We start from the raw sequence: 17,519 nt of genomic DNA on the forward strand, positions 1-17,519 counted from the left end.
AGGATACAATGAATCACACATGTTAGGAAAATTAGCTTATACGATCCTATAGCAATAGAAAAAAAACATCCTTCGTAGTCTCCGAGCAGTTGTTAAAACATGCTCAAGGCTCCTGCATGCACAAACGTCCTTAACGCTTCAAAGATAATGCAAACCTATGAAATCTAAGCTACGGTTTTAAATACATTAAACTAGGAGTTTCAACATATTTTCCTCCATTTGAAGACTGCAATAAGAGAAAGTTCTCCCATCGTGAGACCATTTTACTGTATTACTAGCCAGAGGCAATTGGTCCATGCTGAACAAAGTTATATGTCATCCCAAAGACAAATTAAATACATACATGTTATACTTTGAAAAATCATTTTTAACATCATAATGATGAAGCAAAGATCTTACAGACAATTTCAGTTGATAAGATGCCACACGAGGAATCATGCATCTCCTTATAAGCCCGCTTTAAGCTCCTGTTAACCTGACAAGTTATTAGTGAAGGATGGAGGAAATATTCTGTGAAAGGCTCCTCTTAACAACATTCTGCCAATGTATCCCCTTGAAGTTATGTAATGCCAATACATCTGTCAAGATTTATGTGTGTAATATGGCCTTGCCATAATGAGCAATTCAAACAAGCTGGTTTTATAGTGTCATAGAAAGGATTAAAGAATCGTGTATTTGATGAGGTTATGCTGTGCGCTCTTGACCACTTCTTAAGTATATGAAAAGTATAGGTAGATTCTGTATTACTGGCAGCGTTATCACCACATCCTCCAGCTCATCCACCATTAGCTGGTATAATTTAACAGACAGGATTATGGGTGCTGGGTAGGGACCACACGCTCCCGTTAACACAATACGTTATGCAGTAGTCCAATATATGCCTTGATTAAGAGATTTCTTGAAATCACATATGCTTGCTTTAGATAAATGAAGTTATTCAAAGTTTGGACAGCCGACATGTGTTTCGACCTACGGGTCGTCCTCAAGGCGAAACAGCCAATTCCAGTTCATATACTGCACATATGTTGCCGTTCCCTCATTCAGATGAATATATAACATGCATTCTATTGCCAGCAAGTATTAGATTCCCTTCAATAGGATCACAAAATCAGTAGCTCCATCTAATGAATAACCCGTAAATCGGCGAGACATGAAGTATAAATGGGCCAGATCCCCGCAAAAGATGTCCAAGTGTCATAGTTTGCAATTTGACAGCAGGATACAGCTCATCCAATCCCATCCAATGCCATCTTCGGTTTTAGACCAATATAAAGAGTTGATGCACCTAGAGAGTTCATTGGTACGGCCGAGCCATTGATCAACCAGCGATCTAGCCTTGTTATCACCACCAAACATGAGCTGGCATGGCAAAAGGGCATAACTGGCTTCCTGCCTCCCAAATCAACAACACAAACCCCCCATAATATAAGAACTGCACTTGGCATCCTTCTGCCCAACCAGTAAACATACTAGAATTGGTTACAATTATAATTATTTATAGGTTCAAATTAGACACTATAACCCCGTATGAGTGTGTTTTTCTCAACAGATAGCTAAGGAAAATTAGATACTGTGATGAAAGTGATTTGATCACAAAGTTAGTGAAGTGTGGAAGGTGGGATTTGAGCACTATCTTCCTCGTTGTACAGTTTCCAATTAAGAGAGCAGCAGAGACATAATGTTCTACTATTCCATCTTCAATATTAGAAACAATGGCCCTCATTTCGAGTTGTGTGCAAAGGGATACCGGGCACCGTTAAGGACATTGGTGCCGGGAATCTCTTTGCGCCCTATTCCGAGGTCCCTTAGCGGCAGTGCTTAATTTGTGGGGGTGGTTGCCAGTGCCCAACACCGGCACTCTTTTTTGGGCACCGGAACTCATGCGGGGCCAGCGCAAGTGCAATTGCTTTGTTTGTTCTTCCACGTCGCTTTGCTTCGATTATAAATCATTGGGATTTGTCATTCTGATCTCGATCCCTCTATTGCTTGCAGGTTGCAGGCCATGGCTGGCTGGACCTGGGAGGGGCCAGCAATAGCAATGAACAACAAACTGTTACAAACAACAGCCAGTGAAAACTACCATTCTGTTGTTACTATGCAGTATTTGATACTTTCTGTATAGTAACACAGAATGTGCAGTTGTCATTGGCTGTTCTTCTGAGCCAGTGAAATTACATGGTGACGTGTTGTTGTTGCCACAGGAGGTGGTTTGACTTGTGAGAGAGAGACCCTGCCCTGCTGCACTGCGTGGTGTGGCCTAGTTGATTCCTGGGGCCCCCTCTGCTCGCTTTTTCATTTGTGCGGGTGCCAGTGTGTGCACCCGCCCCCCCCAACTCTGAGGCCCCGACAGGAGTCACTTGTTTTTGCATGCAGTGCAGCCTGAGCCTGTCACAGTCAAGTGATCAGGCAAGGAAGGCCCAGGTCGGGGTCCGGGCGGCGGCGTGGTCCCCTGAGGTGTCCTGACTGGGCTTCTGTCTGTGTGACCTGTGTGCAGTGTGCTGCTGACTACAGTAAGTGCCAGGCCCAGGCCAATTTCTGTGGCCAGGTGCTACCGGCTGCCGCAGACTGAGTCGATGACTCTGCCGCAGTAGGCCTGGCCCGTGGATTGTGCCCAAAATGTTTTACTTTTTTCTTTGAAAACCTGACCTTCCGTGGGACCGGTGGCCAGGGCCCCACCCCACGGAAGGTAGGTTTTAAAAGAAATAACTTATTTTGAGTGGCGGCTGTGGCCCATCACTTTAGAAGTGATGGGCCTCAGTCGCCAAAATATATGTTTTTTCTTTTAAAATCTTACCTTCCGCGGGGCCGCTGCGCCGCACACCTATTTTTGTCATCATCAGGCTCAGCATGGCCGTGGCGGTGGGGGCCCCACGGAAGGTAGCCTAAGTGATTGAGGCAAGGCAGGGCAAAGCCCAGGTCCGGGGAGCACGGGCGGCAGCGTGGTCCCACAAGTGTCTGTCACAAAAGGAATGAATTGTCATTTGCAACTTTGACCACTTTTTCATTGGTGCCAAGCCCGACTCGAGACAATTGTATGCCCCAGTCCGACCCTAGATAGCACTCATCTAAGCGAAACATGAACTGTGAATTTTTGCCTGGGTGTTTCCATTCTTCCTTTTAATGTTATCGGCCTCATTAGTTCACAAACGAGCTTCAGCGAGGGGGCCCGGAACGGTACACGTATTGAGCCGAAACCGAACCGGCTGCACTTTGCGAGAAAATCCCATGCAAAGACGAACTTCAGAAATGCTATTTCAGGCTTAAAGATACACACATGGAAACTAGACGGGGATAAACATGGTGCACATGCCCACTAATCTGTCGTCATAAATAAAAGCACTAGTTGAGTATCCGTGTATAATTCTCAACCGTCTTTTGCTGTCATTGTTTTACATAATTCCAGCGCATGTTTTCTATCCTGATGTGTGGTTTATACACCAGATGTGGCTCCTTAACCTGGGTGCAATACACTCCGAGCATGTGCTCCGAATGAGAGCACATACAATCATCAGATAGGAATCCTCAGATAGGGAGGTGGGTGTCTGCTACACCCCGCAGTTTAGTGAAGTATGTCAAGAACATGTCATTGGGAAGGAGATATCCGAATATGCACTCTCCTCTGGCTCCTGAATTTGGGTGACAAAACATATTTCATTTTTTAATATGTGTTAAGGTGGAAAGAGGCCCTAAAGCAGAAGTAGCAGAGGCCGTTGATTTCACAACAATGTCTTGCAGAAATGACTTTTTCCAAGTGTCGGGGGGAAATTCTCCCGGGGTCGGCTGAGCCGTCCGCGGACCTCCGGGCAGGGAGGCCCCAACTCCTCCCGTGTATCCCAAAAAATGAGTATGAGGCAAACGCAAGAAGCAAGGTGATTCTGCTGTTTATTGAACAAACGGCAGGGATGGGTCAAGGATCGTACGCGTCCGTCCTGACACACACACCTCATCATGGGCTCGCAGGCCCTTTTTACCTTAGTATGACGCGCTACTTGCGTCACCTGGGAAAGTTTAGCAAGAAACCTATCGCCACTCTGGATTGGCTCCTCGAGTGGTAGGGTTAGTATAGCATACGTATAGAGTGCATTATTAATGGTTAAGGGTTAGTCAGGTGGTATACTTGGGTTGTCCCTTCAAATTGATACATGAGAATTGTTACATGGAGACCCCTGAGGATTGGTCAATGTTAGTGGCGTCAGTGATAAGAGCCCCATGTTCTGATTGGTCCACACACGAGCCCCCCAGTCAGGGACCATCGTTGTTCCCAGCTCGCGGTGCACCTGTCATTTGCAACAATGTTTCACTATGGGTATGTACAGACAATGTGAGATTTATTCATGTGCTGGAAGGCCGGCTACTCCCACAGCTGCAGATGTCCTTCGAGACGCTTAATAGTATCTGCCTGAGTCTTGAAGCGGGGAATCCAGGCGTCTCCCTCCTCCCGGGCCTGGCACCCTGTCAGATTTGGCTTGATCACGTGAGGTGGAACCGGGTTTAAGGCAGACTTCTGCGCGATTAATATTGTTTTTTTTTTCACTGTATGCCTGGCTTAATTGCAGGTGTGACCTTGGCGATGGCTTGTGGCATGCGAATTAGCAACATTGTGCCCTTGACTGTCTGCTTTCGCCGGGCTCATTCTGCGGGATCAGCAACTGAACTCTGGCTCATTCGATGTTCAAGGGACTCTTGCTTGAGGCCTACTTGGGCCTGGTGTATAAGTGAAGCCATCTGATACACAGGCGCTTTAGGTTATGGTATCATATTGCTTTATCTCCAGTATCGTGTCTTCATTATACGTTTCATTATTGCGCGTGGTTTTAGGAGAAGCGTGAGCAAACTTTTTCAGATGCGTTCATTGTGCGTCTGTCGTTTCTGCATTTTGAGAGGCCTATGTGAAAAATAATAAAGATGCGCGTCTGTGGGTGTGTCCCTCACCTATGTCGTAGCACTGAGTATGTTCTTCGTGTGGATTGGTGTGGGAGTGTCCAGTGTGTATGTTGCACGGGTATTCTGACCGTTGGCTAGGCCGTCATGGCATCTCTAACGATGTGTTGAGTTAGTGCTGGATGATTCAGTCGAGTCCTTCCATGCCGCAGGCATCGGCAAGGGTATGGCAGGCTGGCGGGCACGCGGGTGGGCACGCGGGGGGACACATCCGTATGTTCTTGTACCAGGGTATTTGGTCGTCTGGTAGATGGGCAAACTCTTCTCGTGGTGGGTGCCTGGGCCGCGATCGTCTAGGCCAAGGGAGACAGGGGATTGGTGGGAGCCTTTTCTTCCATTCTCCCACTTCAGTCCCCCCTCTGGTCGACTTGTCGACCACAAACATATCCTTTTCCTTATCTCCTCTCACTCTCCATATTTTAGTTACTCCTCCCAAATGTCCATAGTGGTTCACATGGTCTTCGAATGACCAATACATATATACACACGTTCCTCCAGGTGTGCAGTATACCCATTTCCCTATGTAGCTCCTTGGGTTTCTTGGGTTTTCGAGCTTCACAGATGGTGGGTCCAGATGGTTGGTGATGATCGATCTGGTTGCGCAACCTCTCTCTTTCCTGTATTATTATGCCTGTGTGTTGACCGTCATCTGCTGGCATCAAGGGGTGCATACCAACCATTTCGATCATCTCTTCAGTGGTTCGTGCCTTCCGGGCCTTCCAAAATCTTACCAAAATCAGTGCAGCTCCAGCCAAAATAATGCATCCAACTATAATCTTCAGTCCATCTGACAGCCAAGATGGAATCCACGACCATAATATCGAAAACCAGCCGTCGTCCTTTTTCACACCTTCACTTTCATCCATCATTTTGGAGTGCATCTGGGCCAATTGTGATACTGCTTCCGTCAGTGTACCATTGTCAGCATCGTTAGCAGGAATAAATGTGCAGCATGATTGTCCTATCTTTGCGCAAACTCCTCCTTCCATTGCTGTGAGGAGGTCCAGTACATATCTGTTCTGTAGTGCTACCATCCTCACTGCTCTTAGTTCTTCTTTTATTGCGTTGAATCCATTTACTGTAGAATTAATTGTCATCATTAGTTCCCATCGAGTTATCTGGAGCCATTTTGCGTTTGCGTAAGCCTGTAGTCCTGGATGTATTATTGAGGAGAAGAACATTGCTGCTCTGCTGAATAGTCTGTGCTCTGGCGGGATTGAAGTGAGTGCTGTTTCCGACCGTCCCCATAGGTAATTTCCTGTCAAAGGTTCTCCTTGTCTTTTCTTTCTATTCAGGACAGTGTTGTTGCCGCTGTGTTGGTTTTCTGGTTCCTTCTGGGGGTGTACAGATCTCTTCTTCCTCTTGTTTCCTTCATCCATTTTGGGAAAGTTTGCCACATTCACATGTTTCTGGGGCACCACTAGTGATGGTACATTGACGTGTACCATTGTGCATATGCCATTCCACAGAGGGGGCAGTGTGTGGTATGCCTTGTCTCCGCAGGCCCAGTAATGGTCCATCACCACTGCTGTTCCTGCTCCCCCCTCAGGTAACTTCGTCACACTTGCACAGTTGGTGTTGTATCCCACGTCCACTTCTCCTTTGTGTTGGTAGCATAATTTAGGCGCGGTCAGCGGCAGTATTGTTATTGGGTCTTCATCCTTCTCTATCCACATTAGCAGGGGTACGTACTTGACCTAGGTCATCCAACATCTGTCGTTGTGTTCAGCAATACTCTTAGTATCCTCTCTCGTTATCATGTTGCTGCCAACCACTCCTATGTCCCACTTGTCACCCAGGTACACCTTCCCTGTTATTATTATCAGTGGTCTTTCCCAACATCCTTGTTTACCAGGAACTTCAGTGGTGTACCAATCACATGGTAGGTACTGTAATGTTACTTTCTTTGTTTCTCCTTTTTCAGGACCGCTTGTTATGTATCTGAATGCTTCAGCGTGCAAACTGGCCTTGTGGTAACTCAAGTAATCCTTGAGGAAGTTGTTTTCGTACGGGTATGTGTCTCGTGTTTTCCATACCAGGTGCACCGTGTTCCCTTGAAATCTTCCTTTTGTTTGGAACAGTGCCAAATATATTATACATCGTGTTGTTTTTTCATCAATTTCCGTGGCAACGAAAGTTCGGGAAGCGCTCATGGCGTATGGGATCAATGAGCAGACGTAGCAGCTGTCTTCTGTTGTCTGCTTACCTATTTGAGTCATGTGTTGGTACCACATGTTGTTCGAGACGTGTGCTGAATCTTGTATGTAGTTGTCAATACCTTTGTTGTCTGAGTATGTGCTGCGTTTAACTCTATTTCCCTTGTGTGGGATTTTGCTAGTACCACCTGACGTAACACCTGTTGCAGCCGGGGGTGGGGGTATGTTAGATTTGGGAACAGCCAAAATATGGATAGCGCAACTGTTCTGCCATACAGAGGCAGCCAAGAACCCGGTGATCATCAAAATCCCTATCATTTTTATTACAGATGCTAATCTCACCGGCATTTTGCTCTTACCTTGCTGCAGTCCGGCAGCTAATTCTTGCGACGTTAAAGTTGCCCGCCTGAAAATTCTCAATATGCTCGTTATTAGTGTTAGTTGTTGTTTTCAAGCTCTCCCTATCAAGTAGTCGTTCAGTGCCCAGACGAAGAGCTGTTCCCGCGCCAATCTAAGTGATCTATCTCTTAGGACAGGCAAGTAAGGGTGGAGATGAGGCATCGACTGTTCTATGGCCAAGAGAAATGCTGTGTAGTAGACACGTACCCTCCTTCTTTTTAGGTACTTTGGCCTTTTTATGTGATAGACAAATTGGTGTCATAATTCTTCAGGGTAGTTATCGTCTGATGGTAGCATCTACTCCTGGGCAGTGAACTTTGTTAGTTATTTACTTTCTTAGCAGTATAGTAATACACGGTACCTGCATGTGCGAGAGAGAGAAAAAAGAACATTCAAGTGTTTACATGAGTATGTGTGCAAAATAATGTCCTTCAGTTGGGTTACTGCTGCAGTGGGGGGGACGTCGATAGGCAGGGGGTTTAGGGCTCAGCTGGCGGAAGTCTCTCTACTCCTTGATTGTGTGACCATGGGGTGGGCAGTGTGGGAATTACCCTTCTCTATGCCAGTAGTTGTCTCTGGGGAATCTGGGGGGTGGTGGGGTAAGTAGACACTTGGGCCGTTGGCTGTGGTAGAAATCTCTTCCTCTGTTGGTGACGCTGTTGCTGTTCTTCCAATGGCCCTGTTGGTGACGCTAGGGCGGGTCTGGAGTTTGAAGATCTTTACGTCGTGTAGGTGATTCCAGGCACCTTTGTCCTGTAGCTTTACTGCTCTTGTTGATACTTCCTCTACCAGGTGGGGGCCAGTGAAACGTGGGCTGTTCCACTTCCTGTTGAAATTGCGGAGTGATACGTGGTCCCCTTTAGCAATTTTGCACAGTTTTTCTTTTTCTTGTTCTCTGTCTTCGTCTTCTTGTTGATCACTCTTAGACCCGCCCCGCGTGCGCTCGAGCTGTTGAGACACAAACACTACACTAGTAATCAAAGAAGACACATATTGGTACATTTCATCACCAAGAACAGCTGCAGTGCTCTCATAATCAGTAAATGCTCTTGAGGTTGGCGTCAGAGGAAGGCGCATTTGACGTCCGGTCACCACCTCGTGAGGGGTGAGGTGGTGGTCGGAGCCTGGTCTATTCCTCAACTCAAATAGGGCTAGTGGAAGGCAATACAACCAACTCTTCTTTGTTGTTTGCTGTATCTTTGCGATAGCCTCCTTTAGTAGGCCATTCAGGCGTTCGCATATACCGTTGGCCTGTGGGTGATATGCACATGCAAATTTATGCTTGATATTCAGTAAGGATGTGATGTGCTGAAACATTTCATTGGCGAAGTGCGGGCCATTGTCTAACCGCAGTACCTCGCACACTCCCCACCTGGGGAAGACTTCCCTCACTAGGAATTTAGCTGCTCTGAATGCGTCTGGGTGTGAGCAGGGTCCAGCTTCAATCCACCTGGAGAATGGGCATACTACTACGATCATATACCTATTCCCTTGACATACGTTAATCATATCGACATAGTCAATATGGATGTGTAGGAAGGGTACCTCTGGCCGGGGTATAGTACCTTTAATCACCTTCAGTGTGTGACCAGCCGTGAACTGTTGGCATGTGAGACAATTGCTGATGAAGTTTGTCACATGGGAGTTTAACTCGGGGCAGAACCAGTCTTCCCTAATACGTGCTGCAATGACCTCCTTCCCTGTGTGGGCTGGGTGGTGTAGTTGGCTCAGAGCGGTGTTCAATAGTGTCAGTGGCATTACCATCTTTCCAGTGTTACCCTGGCGCCATAGTGCGTCAGTTGGGGACATCGTACATCCTCTCTTTACCCATATTTCTTTTTCTGCCATTGGTGCAGCTGCTTGTAGTTCCATTATCTGTGTGGCCAGGAGATGTGTGTACCCTTCTCTTATCAACATCTCTTTAGCTATCCCCCTCCCTCTTCCTCTCTCTGACTCTGGGGGGTTCCATATCTCACCAAAATATGCAGCATACTTTGCATGTGCGTCTGCTGCTGCATTTCCTTTTGAGACATGATCTTCTCCATTAGTGTGTGCGGTGCATTTGACCAATGCTAACTCTTGGGGGTCATTTATTACTTCAATTAGTTCAGCAAACAAGAGGGCATGTTGTACTGGAGTGCCGTCTGCTCTCCTAAACCCTCTTCTCCTCCATTTTGACAAACCTGAGTGGACTGTGGATGTGACATATGCACTGTCCCAATATATGGTCACTCGTTTGTCAAAGCTTTCCTTCAACGCCAAGATCAGTGCAACTAATTCTGCTGCTTGAGAAGAATAATGCTGTGGTAGTTGTACACATTTCATCGCCACACACACCGGTACCTCTGTCATTCGTACTACTGCTGCCCCAGTTCTCCATATACCATCACTTTGGTCAATTGTTGATGACCCATCAATGAACAAGAGCTCACCTCCATCTAGTGCGTTCTCGTCAACCTTTCTAGTGCATGAGTATATTTCAGTAGTCTGCGTACAGTCGTGTACATAGTCTCCTTCCTCAATTATTTCTGCTATGAACCTTGCAGGGTTAACAGTGCTACATCTAACAATAGATAGTTCTGGTCTGGATAAAATTATCTCATAACCTGACGCCCTCTGCGTGGTCAGTGTGGACTTAGGCTTGTTCAATATAGCAAATGGTGCATGCTCTACAAACAATGTGGTTGGTCACCCCATGGTAACTGCTGATTCTTTCTCTACCGCAAAGGCAGCTGCGGCGAGACCTTGTTCGCAGGGGAAATGCCCTAACATCACAGGATCCAGGTGGCCGCTGTAAAACGCTACTGGTTTGTAGCCCATGCTTGTTTTTTGAGCCAGTACTGCTTTCATCACTGCTGAGTCGCAATGTGAGAACATGAAGAATTGTCGTTCATAGTCTGGGTTGGCCAGTACCGGGGCAGTGGTTATTGCATCCTTCAGTTCATCAAAAGCCTCTTTCATTTCCATTGTCCACCCCAACCTTTTCTCCCCTCTGTTAGCTTCTTTCAGCCCCTCAAGTAGGGGTCTTATGTATGAGCTGTAGTCAAATACCCATGCTCTACAGTAGTTGCATAGTCCTAGGAACTGTTGTAGTTCCCTTACTGTTTGTGGCAGGGGCGTTTTTGAAATGGCTTGTGCCCTTTGTGGTGCAATTTTTCTTCCGTATTGGGATATGAGCTGACCAATGTAAAGTACCTGTTCCTGACAGTACTGTAATTTGTCCTTGTCTACCTTGTAACCCTTTTCAGCCAGTATTGTCAACATCTTTACTGAGTCTTCTCTGCATCGTCTCTCACTGGTGCTGCAAATTATTATGTCGTCAACATATTGCAACACTGTGCTTTCCACTTCAATGTTACCTAAATCCATCTGTATTACTCTGTTGAATATTGAGGGTGACTCGCAGTACCCTTGTGGTAATCTGGTGTGTTTCCACTTTGTGTTTCTGTAAGTGAAGCTTGTCAGGTCTTGTGAATCTGGGTGTAGGGGTATTGAGAAGAAAGCATTTTTGAGGTCAATCACTGTGAATCGTGATGCCTCTGCTGGAATGCCGCACAAGATTGTGGCCGGGTTTGCTGCTATAGGGTATTCTGCTTCCACTATGTTGTTCAAAGGCCTGAGGTCCTGTATGAAGCGCCAAGACCCCCCTTTGGCCTTGCGCACTGGGTACACAGCTGTATTACATGGTGATTCTGATGGGACCAATATGCCATTGTTAATAAGGGCCGTTATTGTTTCATATATGCCCTCATCTGCCTCTTTTGATAGTGGGTATTGTTTCACTCTGGGTAGTATTGCGCCCTTTTTCAATTTTATCCTTACTCCCCCAATGCTTTTTATGCACCCCACGTCGTAGGGACTGGTAGTCCATAATTATGTGGGTACTTTTGCCATATCCTCCTCGAGGAAGGGAACTGGGGTGGACGTGGGTGCCTCAAGTGCCATTGTCATTTTCTGTGCCACTTGTCTGTACGTCACTCTTAGCCATATTTCTACACTCATCATAAACACCATTTCTCCTTTTTCCTTTTCTTCCGAGAAGAGCTCCTCATCTGACTCCTGGGTGAGTCTACATCCTTCTGCTAGTGCTATCACCGCCCTCCATGCTCTTCCTTCTCTGTCTTGGGCATGTACTGCGATGTAATCGGCAGTTGCTATTATACTCTCTATGTTCACCGAAATCACCTTTCCTTCTTGTTCATTTGTGGGCGTTTCAGGTCTGAACAAGTAGGCTGCTGGTCTCCTCCAAACTTTTCCTTCAATCCCTGGCATCCATGCAAATGCCATGTCTGTCCCGTATTGGAACAATTCACCATCCACTGGCTCAGCCCTAACCACTGTCTGCCCACAGTATGCTTGCATAATTTGTCGTGCAGTGAGCATGTTAATTCCTGGGGTTGAGCAAATTATGCCGTCCTCCGTAAAGGAGATCGTCATATTCAGTCTGCTCATGATGTCTCTCCCCAGTATATTTACTGGTGAGGCCTTATGATACAAAAGTGGGACTGACATGTCATAATCCCCTATAGATAAGGGAATGTTATTAGTAAAGGGAACCAACCCTCTAGTCCCAGAGAATCCTTGGGTGTTCATGGCTTCACCTGACATCTTATACTTACCTTCTCTTATGCAGGACCGGGTCGCCCCAGTGTCAACAAGGAATGATAATTTTTTGTCACCTATCGTTACCTCTATGCGTGGTTCCTCCGCACTATTAGGTGTTACTGACAGGATGGGACACACCAAGGCCGTCTGTGGGCTGTCCTATTGGAGGTATAATGATTGACCACTTCCCGTGTAAGGGTTGTGTCCCAAGACCGTCACCCTACCCAATTGTGTTTGCTGTAGTTGTGTATTGGTAGACGATATGTTATTATCTTGGATTTGTGTGGGTTGTTGTACCTGCTGTGTTTGGGGTTGTTGTGCTATCGCTACCTGTTGTTGTGGTGGTGGATATACCTGTGGCTGTGGTTGCGTTACCAGTTGTTGTTGTCCATTTCCCCGTTGCAATGTCTGCTGTTGCTGGATGCCCTGCTGTTCCTCTGTGTGTCCTTGTTGTCCCTGTTCACTCCATGATGGTGTGCCTGTTCTCACTCTGCATGTGCGTGACATATGCCCTACTAATCCACAGATCCAACACACCGGTGGTTCCCTGCTCTGCCATGGGAAGTTTCCTGTATTGTCCTGGTATATTGGTTGTCCGGTGGGGTAGTAATTTCTAAGTCCTCCCATCTGCTGTTGTGTATTATATCCGTATCCTCTCCCTCTCATTATTCCTCCCCGCCCCCTGTTGTAATTATAATACCCAGCTCCTGGTGTCGAATATCCTCCTCCCATGTTAGTTGTATATGGCGGGAGTGGCGGCTGCTGTTGTGTTATGATCTGTGATGATTGTATTTGAGAGGGATCTTGTGCAGCCACTACTTGTGTGGGGTTTTCAGTCATTGTTGTAGGTGTGGTTATTAGTGCACCTTCCATCGTATATTTATTAAGTTTTTTCTGTACTAATTTAGCCTCTTCCGTTTTTCTATCCTCTTCCTTTTGTTTCACCTTTTCTTGCCATGTTCTGCAATGATGTACTATCGTCAGTTGTATTTCTGGCCATGTTTTTGCTTCCATCCCTACTACTTTCTTCAGTTGTTTCTGAACTTCTTCTGGGAGCCCTTGTATTAGTATATGGTAGAATATTGCTGGTGTTTTGTCCCATTGCTCTCTAGTTTCCATGCGCCACTTCTCTTGAATTTCCTGGATATAATCAACAGGATCTTCGTTGTCACGCATCTTGCGCGAGGTAATTACTCCTATGTCTGATGTGTCTGGGTACTGTACCCTAAGTGCCTGCCATAATGCATGCCTGCAGTTTGCGAATGGTGCCCCATCGTGTGATGTGTTTGTTATTGTGACCCCAGGGAAGCCTGCTCTTTTCCAGATGTCATCCGCTGCATCCCCTAATATTGATATTAGGAGGCCCTTTACATCCCCCACTGCCAACTTCTGTCCTGCAGTGTGTTTTTCCATTTCATATATCCATTTACCAGCACCTCCACTTAATGATGGGAGTCTGCACTTTATATTTTCTTTGTCTGCATGCTTCCAGGGGACGTATTGTGGTCTAACCCCTCCCCTCTCCAGGAGTGGCATTAGGTTGTGTCCTTGTTGGCCCTCTGGGTCCCACACAATCGAATCCGTACACCCCTCCTCTTCTTCTCTATCTTCTATGTCGTCAATGGGGTCCATATAGCACGTAGCTGTTTCGCCTCCCTCTTTTCCCTTCCTTATATTTTTTCCTTTATTTAATATGGGCGTGTGTGTTTGTTCTCTCTGCCTTCGTCCAGGGAGGTCTCTAAGTTTCCCTGCATAGGGTGTCAGTTCGTGTGGGAAGGGCGCTAGCTTAGAAGGGCACGCCGCACGCAATGAGCGTGAGGTAGTGGAGCATGTGGGACGGGATGGTGACGGTGTGGCTGCACGTGTCTGCTTTTCCACTATTCCTTGTTCTTCCTCCTCACTTCCCTCCAGTTCTTCCTTTCTCCTGCATATCCAAGGTGATCCTCCGTTTGTCCGAGTGATGTATAGTTTATCTAAGCTTTCCCTTCCACTCTCTCTCCCTTCCCTCTCTATTCCTCCTTCTTCCTCACTGCAAAAGTCCTCCATTGGTGGCAAACCCCATTCTGTCTTGTTCCCCTTAATCGTTACTGTTTGTAAGTCTATTAAATCTATTCCTTCATTGCCTCCTTTGCCACTTGTTCCCCTTTGTTGTGATGTTGCTGCTACTTCTGTGTCCCTGTATATGCACTTTCTTACTTCACTCCCCCCTTTCCTTTCTTCCCTCTCCCCTTCAATTTTCTTCCTCTATTTCTTTACCAATTTCTTCTCTTTTCTTTATAAATTCCTCCATTGCTTTAATACTCATCTTTTCCATTATTCTTTCTTCTTCTCTCTTCTTTTCCCATTTCGCTCTTTCCTGTTCTAATATGCTCTCTATCATTCTTCTTTCTTCGTATTTCCTTGTCGTTTCTGATAGTAATTTTCTTCTATATATTTCCAATTTCTTTTCTTCTTCTTCTTCTTCCCTCATTTTGTCACGCAGTGCTGCTCTGGATACCCTTTCTGCTACTGCCTTCACCCTTTCCGCTTCTCTCTTTTTCTCCTCGTTTCGTTCCCTTATTTTGTCCAGCTCATCCTTGCTTTCTTTCTTTTTCCGTGCTCTCTCTCTTTCCTCTTTCTCGAGCTGCTTATTCAGTGTATTCTGCTCTTCCCTTAATCCTGCTAGTCGTTCTTCCAAGATCTCTTCCTTCTGTCTTAACAGCTCTTCCGCCTTTCTTTTCCCCTTTTCCCCTTTCCCATTGCTCCTCCCGGTGTCATCCTCGTCCATCTTCCTTACTACCTCCTCCTCCTCTTCTGTTAATGAACCTCGTAATTTTAATAATATCTGCGCGGCTACCCACTCATCCTGTCCCATTCCTGCGATCCGTTCCTGGCTAATCCCTCCTTCCCCTGTGGACATTTTCGTGCAGGCGGATCCCGTCGTGCTATTCTGTTCCCTTCCTGTGTGGCTACCTGAGGCTATATATGGTGGCGGGCTGTATGGCGGGTTCGAGTACCCCTCAGCCGCCCTCAATTGAACCATGTCCCGTAGTTCTGTTAAAGGATATAACCCCCCTTCCTCCTTTTTCACCACTTTCGCTAGGGGTATATCGCCGGTCTGTTCCTTTTTTATTTCCTTCTCACTTATGTTACTGCTCTTCTCTCCCTCTTCTCCGATCCCTGTGTTCTGTGGGCTTTCAATCTCTTTTTCCCCATTCTCTCCTTCCTCTTTAATCTTTTCTCCCTCCGTTGTTCCACCCATAATAAACATTCCGTTTGGTCCTGGTCGGGACCCTTGGAACATTCTCCATAAGTTAAACACCTCCACGTGGTGTCTCAACTTCTTCCCCTTGTATGTGTTATGCAGATAGGTCAATAGCGAATGTTGGGTATATGGATCGAAACTACCATTAGGTGGCCATGGTGTCGTCATTTTGTTATCCGTCCCCTGTGTCCATTCAATGCTATACTTGATCAGTTTCTCTCTATGGGGCGACAATGTTTTACATATGTGTTGTAGCGGGGTAGTGAGGGTGTTCCCCCACCCTCCCGATCCTGCCCCGTATGACATGGTAGCTCTTTACTTGCTGTCCTTCCTCTATTTGGTAGCCGCTATCTTACTGATAGTTTATAATACACAGCCTCTTACCTAGCCCCGAAATTTTGGGGACTTGTGATAATCCGATAACCAAAATTAGTAAAATATAGTATTCACGTTGTATATTCTTTTCTTTCTCTTCCACCCTTACGGCCCCCTGCGGCCGCGGCGCACGTTGCCCCCTGCGGCTGCGTGCGCCCCTTATTACATTCTTATACAGCCGCCCCACTTCCACTTGCTCCTCCTCTCTCCTTTACACTTGCCGTGGCTGGCGTTCTCCGTGCGCAGCCACGCCCCCGTTTCCGCCTTTCCCCCGGTCGATTCGCTACCGTTTATCTTTGTTTCCACTCTTCTACCACAACTCTCTCTCCCCCCACTTCCAAAAATAAAAATGCCTTGTGCTCGAGATATCCTATTAAAACCCTACTGGTGACGTCACAGATTTTTTCAAACTACTGGTAAGTTCATATTTGTCTAAGTTCAAAACATACTTTCAATCCACCCCCGTTAACCCCACAGCTGTCTTCCTGTCACGCCTGGAACAAGGTAATAAACAATATAATCGGACTGCGCACGCTGCGTCGCCTCGCGTGTGATACGCCCCTCGACAGGAGGGCTTAACCAGCCAATTATCTTCCGTATTGGGCAACCAGCTAGCTACCGCCTACAGGGAACCGTCATCTATCTATCGAGTTTCCTGCTCGATCAATAGGGATCTTTATCTACTCATTGATCAATAATCACCAAATCGTAGGAAACCGTGCACGCACACACACACCCTTACACATGGTCGCGACCTAGGCCAATCAGTGTCTCCGAGCGGTCGCACATGATGTTTTCGTGCTCCGCCCCCCTTCTCTCCCGTAACGTAGTGGACTGCTCTCGCACTTGTCCGGCTACCATTCATTTCATTGCCAACACTAATTTGTCAAACCTTTGCCGCGCACCTGTGCAACACCTCCCACCTCCCGTATTCAATTCCTCCCCCTCCCTCACAATTTCACATTGCTTGTTGTGCGTGGCATACTCACCAAGTGCTCTTGATGCGGGGCCACCCGACTGCGTGCACCCCTCCAAGCGGCTCGCCACCTCCCCTCGTCTGGACCATGTCTGGACACTCGCCAACCGCGGGCGGGATACTTCTCAACCGGCTCCCGAAGGCCAATATCCGGATATCGCTGTCCGGTCTTCTCACAGTTCCGCGATGGTCCTGTAGTCCTCAAAAGGGGGCAGCGGCAGAGGGGGCCGCGCCGCCGGGCCTCCTCGCAACGGGAGCACTCGGAAAAATAAAAATAAAAGCAGACCTCAAACAGATCTCAGCAGTGCCTCCAACTTGTCGGGGGGAAATTCTCCCGGGGTCGGCTGAGCCGTCCGCGGACCTCCGGGCAGGGAGGCCCCAACTCCTCCCGTGTATCCCAAAAAATGAGTATGAGGCAAACGCAAGAAGCAAGGTGATTCTGCTGTTTATTGAACAAACGGCAGGGATGGGTCAAGGATCGTACGCGTCCGTCCTGACACACACACCTCATCATGGGCTCGCAGGCCCTTTTTACCTTAGTATGACGCGCTACTTGCGTCACCTGGGAAAGTTTAGCAAGAAACCTATCGCCACTCTGGATTGGCTCCTCGAGTGGTAGGGTTAGTATAGCATACGTATAGAGTGCATTATGAGTGGTTAAGGGTTAGTCAGGTGGTATACTTGGGTTTTCCCTTCAAATTGATACATGAGAATTGTTACATGGAGACCCCTGAGGATTGGTCAATGTTAGTGGCGTCAGTGATAAGAGCCCCATGTTCTGATTGGTCCACACACGAGCCCCCCAGTCAGGGACCATCGCTGT

This window comes from Ambystoma mexicanum, chromosome 5q, assembly GCF_040938575.1.
Source record: "Ambystoma mexicanum isolate Mex_15411 chromosome 5q, UKY_AmexF1_1, whole genome shotgun sequence".
NCBI lineage: Eukaryota > Metazoa > Chordata > Amphibia > Caudata > Ambystomatidae > Ambystoma > Ambystoma mexicanum.